At 35.4% G+C, this 15775-nt stretch overlaps 1 protein-coding gene across 2 annotated transcripts in view; it reads left to right on the top strand.

Annotated features, from left to right (window-relative positions):
• Nucleotides 1–15775, top strand: part of LOC105458241 (5-hydroxytryptamine receptor 2A-like) — a 111611-nt gene that overhangs the window by 40156 nt on the left and 55680 nt on the right. For both annotated transcript variants that reach the window (XM_011703407.1, XM_011703406.1), the window contains exon 3: nucleotides 11877–11921. The gene's annotated coding sequence lies outside the window, so the exon portion shown is untranslated. The remainder of the gene's footprint in view (nucleotides 1–11876; nucleotides 11922–15775) is intronic.

Here is a 15775-nt window from a genome sequence, read left to right as displayed (position 1 = left end):
GATACGCCCAATATCTTGACACAATCTACCTTTCTAAATTGTGCTTCGAATTTTTTGTCGAACATTAAAAAAATTTACTCCGTAGTCTACAACCTTGTTACGAAAAGCACGCTTACAGCTCACGCTTATACGAGCTTGAAGCAAAGCCTGTTACATGCAACATAGATCAATCTGCACTACGATGACATGATTACAACTTCATTTATTCCACGTGATTTACCCTTAGCTTAGACATCGCCGGGGGGAATGAGACACGATTTTAATCTCGGATCTCGCCGTCTCGCCGTGGAAACAGCAAGTTTAGAAGCATGAGCATCCAACGCACAAGGGTATCATCATCCTCTATCCTCTATGTTCCTCGAGCGGACGATCTTCCCCCCGCGCTGTCTTCATTTCGTCTAGAAAATATAAAAGAACACTCTACAAAGACGTCGAGGCCGGGTCGACGAAAGAGAGAGAGAGAAAGAGGTTCGTAGCGAAAGATAATATTTTCTGGCTTCTAAGCCAGCAGAGAGATGCCCCGCGCGAGTTGATCCTCGTGTCTGCATTATGGACATTCTGATTGAGCACCGCGCGATTCAACCATCGATAGATTCACCTAGCACTGTCCTCCGATCGGGACGATGATTATTCCGTGATCTAACAGCACGTACCGTCGCGCCCATTGTGCGCCCCTCGGAACAGTGAGACGCGAGCACTTCCAATGCGTACACAGCCGCACGCACATGTAGGACGATTCTGAAATGCTTGGCCAAATTACAGAAACAAAGGAAGAAGGAAGCAAAGAGACCTCGTATAAATTGCAGGCGATCCGTTAAAACTTTTTACTTACGGTGACACGGTAACGCTGTTAATATCTCTGTGTTCATATTTCTTGTCCCCGAAACGGTGCTGTCGAGCGAAGTTTTAAACACTTGACATTTCACGACATTTTCGTTCAGCCCTCTCTAATTTGGAATGGACATTTATTACAATCAACGACATTCGTGATATACATACGTCACGGCAGCCTGCAAATAAGCGCAACTTCGAGTATGTAGAATTTAAAAATTGTGCATTTCCAGAAATATAATTCGGCATTCCGTTATGCTATCGATTTTAATAGCAGCATTGCATTTGCCACTGTTCAAATAAATCGACGATCGAGTATCAGTATTGTTACGCACTTTCGCAATTTCAGTACTATTGCTTTATGACGATGCTCTATGTGCTTTATGATTGCGGGCTGCTGTCATGATTTTATATCGTCCTAAAATATATATCATCTGTCGAGAGATATTGCTAATATATTACTCATTGTTTTGCGCAAGCCGGAACTTTAGCATTCAACAAAATGTTTTTAATAAAAAACAGAGAAATTACTTTTAAATGTTCTCGTATTAAAATTTAAAAAAATATTACTTCCCCGGAAAAATGCAGCTATTTAAATATCTTTTATTATATTTATCGTTAGATTTTTCTATTTGATTTCATTTAAGTACGTATCTACGTAAATTTTCTAACACGAATATGATAAACAGCGATATTTTATGCTAAGTGTAAACTGCAAATCTTATAGAAATTTTAATTTTAATTAATTTACTTATCATCTTAAAATATATATCGAAAATCTCATTTTGAGTTGACAAAAAATGGAAGAAATATGATATATAAGTATATTTAGTATACGATAAACAGCAATATTTTATGCTAAGTGTAAACTGCGAATCTTATAGAAATTTTAATTTTAATTAATTTACTTATCATCTTAAAATATATATCGAAATTCTCATTTTGAGTTGACAAAAAATGGAAGAAATATGATATATAAGTATATTTAGTATACGTGTCACATGCTGACATTGATGCGAGGGTATGTGCTCTACGTATCTAAAGTGCTAAGAGTTTTGAATAAATTAGAACGCGCGTGGCGTGCTCCTACATGAAAAGGATGCAGTCTTAGAGCTGGATTGCGAGCCTAAACTACCCGCCGCGCTGTAAGAAAATCGCGTCTGCAAACTTACCACGGTACTTTTCGTAAGCGTGTTAAGACTCTCCTTAATTATTCGGAGTTTGCTTTGAATTATGGATGCCTGCGTCTCATATACACAGGCGGAATCTTAATTTTGAGAAGCGCTTCCGAAGGCCCTTCGTGTTGACGGAAAATTGAATCGACAAATTTAACGAATTAACGGCGAACTATGAAAGTAAAGGTTGACTGTTCCTCGTAAACCCGGCAACGTTATCACTGAATCGCCTAATCGTGTAACCCGGCGATTTTTAAGGCTCAAGCTGGAGGAACAGATGACTCGATCTTTTTTTTACGACGAGAAATTCCGAGAAAATATATCGGCCATTCGGCCACGCTGCGCGGATCTGCCATTACGACACTGTCGCTGGTCTCGTCGCATCACTTGTAACGAGGTGTGACATTTATGTGTCGGTGCTTAAAAGCCGAGGTGAGAAAATCGACTTCGGTTCGCGGAGGATCGTATAAAGCGTAAAGAAAGGCGACGTGATGCGTGTACGTAGTGATATTTCGTGCACCGCTTCAAAAACAATTCGCACTTTATTGGACCTTAAAGTTTGATTCGAGTTCGATCTCGCGCTTTTTATGACGCGAAATCGAAACTTTACGAGATGGCAGAAGCGACAATGTCGAAGTATTATGATGATACTGAAAAGCGTAGTTTAAAAGATGCAGAGCACGGGAAAATGTCGAAGATAAGGAAACGGCAATCGCGTCATGTCTTTTAGAGGCACATTCATGTCCTCGAGCGCTGATTCTGAGCTGTAGTGCGGCAAAAAATAAAAGGGCTCTTTTAATTTAAATACATAATATTACTGCAGCGCGCATTTCATAAACATGTTATGTTATACGGAAGTAATTTTCGGCATTACCCCGCTTAGTCAATGGAACAGAAACGAGCAGAGACTGGCGCCATAATTATAGTATTCATCAAGAAATATTCGCATCATTTACCGGATAAGGCACTGCAAACGGTGGAATTCCGCGCGAGGTTGCATAAATCCTCGCATTTGTGTCGCCATTAACTAAGTCGATTGCAGCTGACCTCTTATATGTTACAGATGTCACAGTTCTGCTTTTGATTGTAGGTCAATTGCGCATTAACGACGAATTAATCACGAGCGCACCCCCAAGCAATTTCAATCCCGCACGATTATATCATAAATGAATTATTTCCTGATGCGTACGATGTTATTGACCCAATGGTCACGATGTTAATTAGCGATTTAAGTACAGCAGTCTGCAAGTAAAATGTGTACAATCTTCTTTCTCAATCTTTCTCGCGGCAATATTGTCGCAACGATGTTACAGTCATAACGATTTAACTGTCCCGCAGATTTAAATTTCTTATGTTTTATATAAAATATTTTATAAAATATATGTCATAAAAATTGATTAATATATATATATAAATAATGCATTTTAATAGACTGCCGATTTAACAGTCGGCAGATAAAATTCTTTATTACACTCTCATGCAGCGCAGCTGAAGGTACAATTATGAGACGTTTGATTCTTTCTTGTAGGACTTAAAAGCGTATGTAATGTGAAAGTAACTATGAGTTAACTACCGGCCTTTTGGGCCGCAAATTCCGGGCGACCTGCGTCCTGCAGAGGGGTAAATTAATGTAATTCCGTGCAAGTGACAAGCACACCGTGCCGCGGTAATGCACATATTTGTTCTGCCGAAAATACGGGCCGGGCCATTCCTGAGGAATAATTGAATTCCCGCGGAAACCGTCGCGAGCGAGAGAGAGAGAGAGAGAGAGAGAGAGAGAGAAGGAGAGAGGAAGTGAACTACGAAAATGAAGCGGAGATGTAGTATAAGCGATCGGAAATACAACGAGAGCGTGTTGTTACCGAATATCGATAGAGATCCTGTTATTGCGAACGGCTCCATTTCCGCGAAAATAAGACATTCTAACGAACAATGTTTTCCATCATCCCGGACAAGCCGTAATTCAAGTTGGGTGTTATCTTTCCATGTTTAATCTCGATACAGAAAGATAGAATTGGATAGCGAGACAAAGAATCGACAAGACAATAATTTTTCATCTAAATTCCAGTAAAAAGAAACCGACAGTGTTATCGTACAAGAATGAAAAGTGTCACTCACAATGTCAATAACGATAAAAAAAAAAGTTTTTCCATATAGGGGCATATATATTTTCCATAGGGACTCCTACTCACGAGAATTTATCGTGTTGCGACAATTGCAACAGAACACGGATATATCTTTAATGTTATGAAATTGATATAGAGTCCGCGAAAACTCATGTCGCAATAACGCATTGAAACATTAGAGCACGAATTGTTTCTGGCTGGCGAACTTTTTTTCTCCAATACCATAAATTCGTCGATTAAAAACTTGAACGCCGCCGAATACATCGTGCGTGTCGTATCATCGTCATGTCAACGAAATCGCGCGCGAGGCAATTTGTTCAGTGTTTAACGAGCAAACTTCTATCGTGCCGGTGATGCAGATCGATTCGCCGGCGACAAATTGATTTCGTGCCTGAAAGATAGCGATCGGCGGAGTTCGGGAAGGAGAGACGCGGAACGAAACTTCTCGCGCGCGCACGTACACCTCCCCCCCCCTTCCGATGAAAAGAAGGATTGAAGGCGGGAATCGTCGATCACCCCGGCGCGGATCGTATCGCGCGAGCGGAATAATGGGCCGCGCGCGAGCACGGATGGAAATCATTTTCCGGGAAGTATTAATAATTACGATCGATCGGATATTTATGGAAATGGGCGCCGGCGACGGCGATACGCGGTGCTCTCTCTCTCTCTCTCTCTCCCTCCCTCTCTCTACCCCCGCTAAGCCGATTGCGAAGTTCGCGACGGCGATAGCGGAATTATGGGAAGAAAGCAATAACGACCCCAAGATTTATGATATCGCGCAAAATGTACCCCGGCTAATGTCCCCGCGGCGCGCGCGGTCCGCCGCGCCTTTTACTTTCTACCTATATCTCGCGCGCGCGAACGCGAACGCAAGGTAGATATCTATTATAAACATGATAATGTCCATCGTTTTTCTTCTCGAAACGTCGCCCGGTATTATTTCGAGGGAAAAAGCGCGAGTCGATACTTCTGAAAAGCGTCGGTCGGTGCTTTAGAAGGGACTTATTCTCGCGAGATTGTGAAAGCGCGTTCCGCGCGCGCGATAGCCGCTTTTCTCACCTCCTCTCGCCGCTCTCGGCGCAGCGTCGCCGTTCTCTATCGTGGCGCGCGAGACGATCTCATGCATCAATCACTGTAACAAAACCGCGTCGGGATGACGGCGGGGTATTGTTGCTTCTCCGAGAAACTTGAAATCTTTTTTTTTCTGAACTTTCTACTCGCGTCATTTAATACCTTAATATGAAACCCCCGGCACACTTAATTATACGGTATATCCGTTTATTTTTGCCTTTACATTTCGTTCGCAAATAATCTAATTATAATTGAATTAAAATTAATTAAAACACTGTGTAAGGAATGATATACGCGTGTATTTGGTTATGTAATGCAATACGCAATCATGTACAACTAAGAGTTAATTGAATGATTAATTCTTTTATAAGCTACTGATACGCACGGCTGGAGATCCATTTTATTAAAATTGGAGCAACTCGGTATCAATCCTATTATCCAAGTTAATTCCTTAGTACCGAATGTTCGATTAACCTCGTTTCTCCTCGTCTCTCAACTTCCTCTCGCCTATTTAGCTCTTACTAACCCTCGACGGCTGTATCTCGTCTTCTCTCGCCCGCCTCTCAATCGTTAATTATCTTAGCTAATAGCATTCTAGGTCGGCTATATTGTCAAATATCTTAAATATTTCTCCTGTGCCGCCCTATTCCTTAGGTAGCTAAATATTTGCTTCAAAATTTTATACATAATAAAATATACGTATTATTTTATCGCGATTTGTTATTTATACATGCAATTCTATCAGGATTAAATTTCAAAATTTATAATTCAGGCTAAGAATAGAATCAATTAATTGTATCATCGCAGTTAAAATTAATACGATTAATTGACATAGTATTGTTTGACATAAGAAACAATCATGAAAGATGATAATGACAATGCAATAAAATTATAAATTAGCAAGAAGACTTGTAAACTAAAAAAGCTTTAATCAGTTATTTGTTATAATGTCTTGATATACGTTAAACAAAAAAATGAAAATAAATGGTGAACTTTCTGCATGCAATTATTATTAAATCATTTATGTTCCGAATTTATATATTCGCCTTTATACATTAATTTTATATTAATTACTTTAATTTTAATAAATTATTTTTATTGTGGTATAATATTAAATATATGTATATTATTCCCCGATAACAAAATATTATGTTTAATATAATTGGTATGTGACTAATTAACTTTGATATAATCTATATAAAAACATTCTTCGATTTTACGGTAAAATATTTATTAAGTCTCACGTCATTTTACTTTGCTTTAAACAATATAAAGTCATGTTATTAATAAATGGACAGGCTATAACAGATTAGAGTAAAATTAGTATATTATACAAAAAAAACAATAAATAATTATTATAACGTTTCTTTATAAAAGAAATTAATTAATATATTTTACAATTGTGAAATATTTCCTATTTCTTTATTTACATTATTTGAAAGATTTATACTGTCAGCATTGTGTGATTTATACTTCTACATTTAATTTTGAATGGATACAGAGATCAAATCTAAATATAAAATTCTATTAAAAAAATTTTGAGGAAGAGAAAGATAGGAGACATAAAATAACACATATAAATATTATTAAAACATAAAATAACACATATAAATATTAATAAATTTTCTCTATCACATTTAATTAATAATAATTAATTTTCAATTCACACATATATATATAATATACAAACATCTTGTTTTTATTTCCATTGTCCAGAGATATGAATAATGAGAAAATTTTATGAAATTTGTAATCTAAAATTATGCAATATTTTACTTGATCATTTTTTTATATTCTTTTCTTTTCCTTTTTTCCCGTTATCTGTTTAAATAATCAATTAAAAAATTTAATTAATTATTTGATGCTAAAATTATACGAATAAAGTCAATAATATATTATATTTGCATGATATTCTTAATTCCTGAAAATCAACAATAAATGATACAAGACAATACAATAAACTCTATTTTCTGAACTTTGCGTGTGTGCGAGAATAGCCTCTGCATCCATAATAAATCAACAACTGACAATTGTATATTCCAACATTAAATATTCTAAACTTTATCTGTTGTAGCCCATCCATTGTAAGACAACGAATTTGTGATGTATCATAATGTTTATAATATGTTAATTTGATACTTATATAAATATGAATACATTGTATATATTTTATATATTCATTATATTTCATATTTTCACGATTCGTTATCTTAATTTAAAATAAAGGCTAATTAATCACTCACCGATATGATGTGAAGTTGTTTACATGAAGCTGCGTTGATCTGTAAAATAAATAATCATAAATAAATATAAGATCCAAATTATAGAAGCGCGTGCTCAAAATAATTAATATTTCTGCACAAAATAATTATTGTCCATATCAAATTTTATATTCATATTTCAAGAAAATATTTAATAGAATAATTATATAATTTTCTCGAAAATACAACTGCTACTTGTAAGCATAAGCTTTCGTAAGCTTTCATAGACAAAACGTATTTTCTCTCATTCCTCTTTAATTGTCCAAATAAATAAACAAAGCAAACAGAAAACGACTAGTATATACAAATAATATAGAAATAATTTCTCATCCCAATGTTACTCCGCCGATGCCCGATGCCTCCCACGCCTCCTGCTTCTCTCAGGTCCCTTGATTGCAATTACACAACACGTGAAAATAACGTTAATTATGCACGCGAACGAACTCATTATTGAATATAACGTTAAGGAATACGACGATCGTGCGGCACTTCGTACGGCAATTCCGAAGTTAAAACTAGTTAAAATTCAATTTCTCACAAGTACAACTGCCGATGAGAACGGAAGCAATATCAAACGTTCGCACATATTTACGTATGTATATATATGTATTGATTACGGTTATATTAATTGTGACGATTTTAGATGCGCTAGGTGAGTAATTTTGAAGCGGCAAAAGAGTCAAAGATCCATGCAAGATATAATTGAATTCATTTGAATATCATCCGTAAATTATCATAACGAGAAATAATGGCTTCGTCACACTTCCGTCCTGCTTCGATTCAAGCAAATGAATCGTGCAAAATATTTACTTCGATAAATAGCCATCGCTTACGAGTCGTTAATCGCGGGAGTTAATTAATTACGCGGTCCGATAACTGTTAACTGTTCATGGGGAATGATTACGTTCTCCCGCAGCTCTTGTCGCGAGCGCGCGTTTCGAGGCGCCACACGGAGTTTGCCCGAGTTTAGCCGCGCGCGGTGGGCCTTGAGTAATTAAACGATACAACGTATGCCGAAAAAGTAACTGTCGAGCACTGTGTGCCGGCTAGATACGCCGCTACGAGAAATATTAATATGCGCAACATAGAATACGTACGCCCAAAATATTCCGCTTCTCAAATTGATTACTAAAACGCATTGCTATGCGTTCACGGTTTTTCGTTATTTGGATCAACCGACGATTCGCGTATTGCTCCGCTCTTTTGAAAGAAAACGGCAGGCAAATTATACACATAATTCAGCGATAGATTTCAAGCGCGACGCGAGTTTTGCGTCCGAATTCGAGAATCGTATCCGAATATGACAAAAATAAAAAAGTAGGTATATGACGAAAAAAAAAATTTATTATTTCCATTGCCTCCGTTCCGATATCTATTTTAGATGAACAATCTCGCGAGATATTTACTTGCGTCACTTGCGACAAACAGCCATCGGCTCCATTCGTGTAACTGTAACTTAAATTAATATGTAACAGCAAAGCCTCAAACGAAAAATTCGCAATACTCGGTCAATATATACTCTATGTCAATACTCTATGTCAATTTTGAGATGAATGATTCACTCGTGCGTTTGTAATTATATCAAAATTGTAACCGGCACGTGCTGCGACCTACCCGCTCGAACGTCAACGCCCGAATGGTACTTGGCGATTTTGTGTATTGCGCGCGGTATGCCATAATAACAAACCCATAATAACGGATGACGTAGAGTGTAGACATTACGAATCTATCTCGTGCAAATTATTTTATCGCAACGATTTGCATCGCTAACTGAAAATTGCGACTGCTAACTGTATAAATAGAAAACTGTCGTGTAAATAGAAAACTGTTTTCTAATATTTGTCGCGATTGCGTTTCGATGGATAAAAATACACGGAGCGGCTCTTGCCGCAACTTGCTCGCTCGAATGTCAACGTCTGAATAGCACTTGATGATTTTTGTGTAACGACGCGCCGTTAACAACAAACCCCAAGTATTTCCTTTCTAAACGTAAGGCGCGTATTTTTACACACAGCGCCGGACATACTCTAGCTTTCGTTAAAATACGTATACTTTTAACTGTTATCAAGTCCTATACAGATACGGTATTGCCCATTAAATGGCAAATTACTCTGACTGATTCAGAAGAACACAAGCGTTTAGTGTAAAATATATTTTTACACATGCTGTTCACGTTCAAAAGTGCGGTTTAATGCATATAAATGCAACCGTGCGCCAACCTGGAACGTGCATAATTCATTTTGTACCTTTTATCAACCTTTCCACTTCTATCGTAATATATCTACGAATTCCGCGATAATAATACTTTTCAACGATGTTCCGCGCACTCTACCATTTCTGTTTCAAAATTTATATGCACGGTATACTTGACGTAAAAATGGTACAATAAATATATAAGAGAAATGAATACCGGCCGCGTAAAGTGCAATGTAGATATTAAATAGCACAGGTTTTGCATTGGGTTTTTTTTTGTTTATCGCGTGATCTATCAAGCAACTTGAATTTCACACTTTTGCGCCCATCTAGATAGCTGCACACATTTATGCAAAACTGCAATTATTCTGTTGTACAATTATAATACATAATTTTAAAACTAGTTTTGTGATTTAAATCCAGTTATTTGATAAATAGTGCTTTTAATAAACTTCGTAAGAGAATATGTGTATATTGAAAATATTCAAAGTGATAAATTTCTTAATTTTCTTTTATATTCTTCCTTACTTTTATTTCTTCAAAAATACATGCATATCTCGCAATCTTTCTTTCCACAACATAATTGAATAGATTAAATTAAACAGTTTTTAAACAAAATTAATTAAAGTCAAAAATCCTAAAAGAAAAAGATGGAAATCTTTATAATAATAATAATTTTGAGTTACGAGCAATCAAAATTGCCCAATAACACCAAATAAAAATTTAGTTAATTATACTATTTTTAAAGAATTATTAGATACATCTAATGAATTTTTATGTAAATGAGAGATAAAAAAATCTGTCTTAGAGATGACGCTAATAAATTCACAAAGCATTATGCAAAATACGTGATAATATTTTATTCATTGAGATTAATTTAAATCGCAAGGAACAGATTCTTTGTGAATCTATCTTGTAAAATATTAAAAATATATATTTGATGCGAGATGCTAGCATATCTCTTAATATTTCGAAATGAAAGCAGTACAGCCTTGAAGTTTGTCATTACCATGTGACACACAGTCGCCAAGTATTATTCGTTACATTTGTATTGACATTCGTCGCGGCATGGGTTGCTCCGCATATTTTATTTATTATCTAACAAAACGCAATTGCGATAAATGCTAGATATAGTTATACAATAAGTAATCAAGCGACGCGATAAAATAATTTGTATATGTAATTTATTTGTCATGATAATTTGTAATTGTAGATTTACAAGTGTCGAATCACGCGTAGATAATATGAGAACTTCTGTACTCTTTTCGCGTTATCCTTTCTTCTGCCACAGAAAGTATAAAAGTAAAATTCGTATCTTGAAAATTAATGTTAGGAATGCCGTGTAAAATGTCGTACAATTATTTTATTTTAATAATTAGTATGCGCGATTGTAATAAACGTATAATTTTCGCAAGTGTTGTGCGAGTGCAATGAACAAATCTGAAAGAAAGAGAAAATCTGGGAGGCTTTAAACAACGAGAGTAACTATGGTGTCTGTGAAATTAGCACGATATTTTGTTAATTTTTAAAAGCGCGCGTCTGTAATGCTAGTAAACATTAAAAAATGTTCTGCATTTTTAATGTCAAACAAATAAAAAATAAGAAATGACGTGCTAACTTCATGTTCCAGCACAGCACATCTTCCTCTAATCTACTATATGCTGTCATATATTACAACTATCAAGTGTTCCCGTTAATTCTAATTATAAGTTAATTTCATAATTATATAGCGTTTTAAGACAAAATTGCAACAATTAATAATTTTTACACAGTTCTGAATACCCATGGCAGCACGACATTCGACGGAAAAGTGTCCTGTAGTAATAGTATAATTATGAAATTAACTTAAGATTAATGAGAACACAGATGTAATATTTAATAACGAAATATGGTACTTTATAGAGGGAGATGTACCGTGCTGGAAGTTAGCACGTCAATTTTTATCTTTTTGGTATTAAAAATGCGGAACATTTTTTAATGTTTATCAAGAACAATAAAACTATGGAAAGTGCTATTGCAAATTATTATTGTTTTTTAATAATTAACAAAATGTGTTAACTTCACAGGCACATAACCATGAGGTGATTATTTCTCGTTTGCAGAAATAATCATTCATAGTCATTTCATATGCAAGAAATAATTATTTTTTCAATATTAAATATTAATATTAATTGCACATGAAACATGCCATAATTTATGTATGTTTCTGTTTTTTATAGTTCAATGTGGTCAACATAATCACATAGCCGTTGCGCGTTGTATTGGTAAGTGACATATTATATCTTCAATTTCATTGAGATAAATCTATCTTTGAAAATTAAATTAAATATGTATAATATACAAAAGTATATAAATGTACATATTCGTCAAGTTAAGAATGTGAGAATATATTTATAAATTTGATATCTCATACAGATTTATTACTTGGAAACAAATGAGCCAGGACAGATTAGTACAAATATTTAATATGAATTCGTAGAAGTCATCAATTTATTAAACATTTTATACACACAATTGTTAAATATAAAGATTTCCAGGAAATATGATTGAAAACGTCACAAGGATATAACTCATAACTCAAAATTTTATTTGATTAAATTCTTTATAATAAACTTTTATTATTGCAAGCAAATAATAGATTCAATTTTTAAATTTATTGCTCAGATAATTAGAGAAACACTAATACAGAAAAAAAGAGATTATAACAGTATAATATTGACACTTTTATAATTTAAAATAGGGAAAGATGATTGATTTAATTACGTTTTTTTCAGTCTAAAATATATATTTAATAAAATTTAAGACTATGAAGCTGATCTCTCTATATACTTTAAAAATTAAATGTTTTATATCTAATACAATATTTAGAGATTCTTTATGGAATGCATTTCACAAATGTACACGGAAAGAACGATTTTGCTGGATCCAGATCTGAAAATAATTTTCGTTGGATAATCAAAATAATTTTGTTGGAAAGTCCAACTGATCGCTAGAATATCAAAACGTTTTATAGCAATGCTTATTATTTTTAATTTTCCAATAAAATTATTTTGATGGTCCAACAAGAATTATTTTCAGATCTGTATCCAGCAAAATTTTTAGACCTTTCAACAAAATCGTTCTTTCCGTGTAAATAAAAGGCAAACAGGAAATATATTTCACTATCAAATAAAATATTTAAACTAATTTATTTACTTAAAAAATGCTAAATACTTATTCTTATAAATCAATCAATTTTATTCTTTAATTTTTTTAACTCCGTTTTTATTTATTAATTATATTTTATTTATTAATAATTCGATTTTGTATGAACTGAAACAATAATGTTTAATAGCGTGTATTTCATCTCGTACATTGCGATAATGATATAGCGATGTGTTTCGCAACACACCAGAATTAACAGTACATTGTCACATTTTTATTTAAAAAAAATACTCCATTTTTCTCCCTCGAGAACTATTTTTCTTCCGACATCCTAATGATTTAATAGTTCTCGAGCTGAGAAGTTAATTTATGTCTACGGCATGTGGTGCAAGAAGGAAGCGTCGCTTCTTGCAACATCTTTATATCGTGCGAGCGTGTATATGTACGCGACGTTATCTACATTATTATACGGTATCGTGCGGAAATTATATCGTAGCATATTGCGCCGGACTGGCGAAGTGGTACGTACACGCACAATGTTGCACGCGGTCTATTGATCCATATTTTCTTGTCTCACACCGTGATTTACAACCGCCGCTGATACAAACGCCAGAAACGGGCAATATTATCCTCTGCAGAAATCCGAAAGACGGATTACGATGTAATCGCATTTTTTATTCTCCGAGCATATAACTATCTCTAAAAATAAAATAATAATCGTAATCCTCGCATTTAAAAATGCAAAAGATTATGTTACGAACATTAGTTCTGCATTACTTATTTAATGAACGTGCACAATATGCATTTTTACTGTATATGGAAATGTAGTAAAAAAAATAATCTTTCATCAGAATTATATTGTCGAAAGAAAAAGAAAAAATTGTGTAAAACATTCTTTTTATAATAATAATAATAATAATAATAAATCTCTTTGTTATAAAAGGAATTAAAAAGGCATTACATTCAGGATTATTTTATTAAAAGGAAAAAAAGCTGACTTATCATTTGTTATTTATCAACACAAAAAAACAGAAAATTAACAAAGCTTTATGTAATTTAAATAAAGCTTTAACCATCAACCTTCTACATCACAGGGTTAAATTTCGTGAAATATTAACGTATACGGCCCGGTTAGAATTATTCTCTCTGTTATCTCGTCCGCGTTGTTCCTATTCCCTTACACCCTATACATCTTCCCAAACACGTACATATTTTTCCGGTTTATCGCAATATAACTTAAAGCAGGTGCACTGGCGGCTTGTAAAAAGCACCGAGTGTGCGGACGTAGAAATCTGGCTTCTTCACCGCGATACTCGGCACCGTGCAAGTGCAGCACTTATACACGCGTGCACGTCTTTACGGCCACGTTCACGCGTGCGCGCGCGTGAACGGCTACGTTCCTGTATTCACCCGTAGAGTTGCTGCTACGAAATCTGCCCGAGTCGGCTTATTCGGCCGCCGTAAACCGCGAGTTATAATACGCCCGCGCTCTCGTTGCGGCGCTTCATCGGAATATAAAGCTAAACTGATATTTCCTGGCGGGCTTCCCCGCTTACGGCAACAGCGCGGAGCTACGAGAGTTATGACGTACGTTTATCCGGGAAATATTAAGGAGAGATAACGTATCACTTATCGGGGATCATGCCCCGCCGCCCTTGCCTCTCGCTTCCCTCCGTCCCAAAAACGTCTCATCACGGCTGAGCGGATCACCGGTAGTATATCCGAGGGAAGAGATGGAGTATCCGGGACGTTATCCGCGGTACTCGTAAGGAGTTCAGCATCCGCGCGAACGTAATTCAAGTTTGTCCCTCTTCCGGGTCAGCGCGCCTGTCTGCGCTGAAATGCCGCGGAGATACCTTCGGACTGCCGCTCATTCGCGTAAGAATGGCCAAGTTATAATTACTGCACGAAATCAAAGAGTCCACTATTCGAGAGAGTTTCTTTCCGGTGAAAAGAACGATTAATCAAATAGACCGCGGGACTTCAATTACCTTTTCTTTTTTTTCTCTCTTTTTTTTTGTATGTGTAAAATAGATGTCCGGGAACGGTAAAACGGCGATTTGTTAATCTTCCGTTACCTCGCAGAAATCTCGCAAATGAAGGATTAAAATCGAGGAGCGGATTATATGATAATAGAATCTCGATTTATGAGGATGGCAAGCTGTACATAAACAAGCAAGATTAATCCTTTTCCTTAGACTCCTCCTACTCCCCTTTCCTTTCCCCGTCGTTGTTGCAAAGACAATATTTTTTAATATAAGCATTATTTTTCTAAATTGCGGTCTGGCATCAGATGCAGTAACGCGGCTCGTCAGCGAGATTAATAAAAATCCTAGGACGGTAGATGACCTGTAAGTTTTTTTTTTATGCGACACAGGACAAAGAATAAAAGAGCTTAGTTAGCATGCATACTATATTTATTCAAAAGTTTTCGTCCACCAAGTTGACGCCACGAAAAAATACGGTTGCATAATAGTGCAAGAATATGTACGGTGTAAATGCTCCTAAATTAATCTTTATACAGATAAGCCGATTAAGGATTATTTTGAGAATAGTTGGAGACTAGCATATTAAAACGATGTTTATCGATGAGATTAAAAACGTTTGCCTTACGTTCGCGATAATTAAATATTGCAATAGAAACGGATATCGTGAATAGTGAAAAATGACATTGAATTAATGTAAAATTACCTTTTTTGAAGATTTAAGTTTCCGTCATAATCAAAAATTAAATACTTGAGAATTTTATATGCACATCCGAATTCCGAGAAACGCCATAAAATTCGCCGTCTCTCTCTCCTGACATCTCCGTGAATGTCTCGCACGGATTACCGCGGAAAGCTCGGAATTCTGATGTATATGCGTCACGTAAAATTAGGGGATGTAAAATTATCCGCCTTTTTAAAATATGTACAGAACCGTAAGAAATTGTAGGAAAATGTTAAGAGCATAAATGTTAACATTCATCACGACA

The sequence above is a fragment of the Wasmannia auropunctata genome, unplaced genomic scaffold (assembly GCF_000956235.1).
Source record: "Wasmannia auropunctata unplaced genomic scaffold, wasmannia.A_1.0 LD334579.1, whole genome shotgun sequence".
Lineage (NCBI taxonomy): Eukaryota > Metazoa > Arthropoda > Insecta > Hymenoptera > Formicidae > Wasmannia > Wasmannia auropunctata.
Note: the sequence above shows the minus strand (reverse complement) of the source record. Positions and strands in the feature narration are given on the sequence as shown.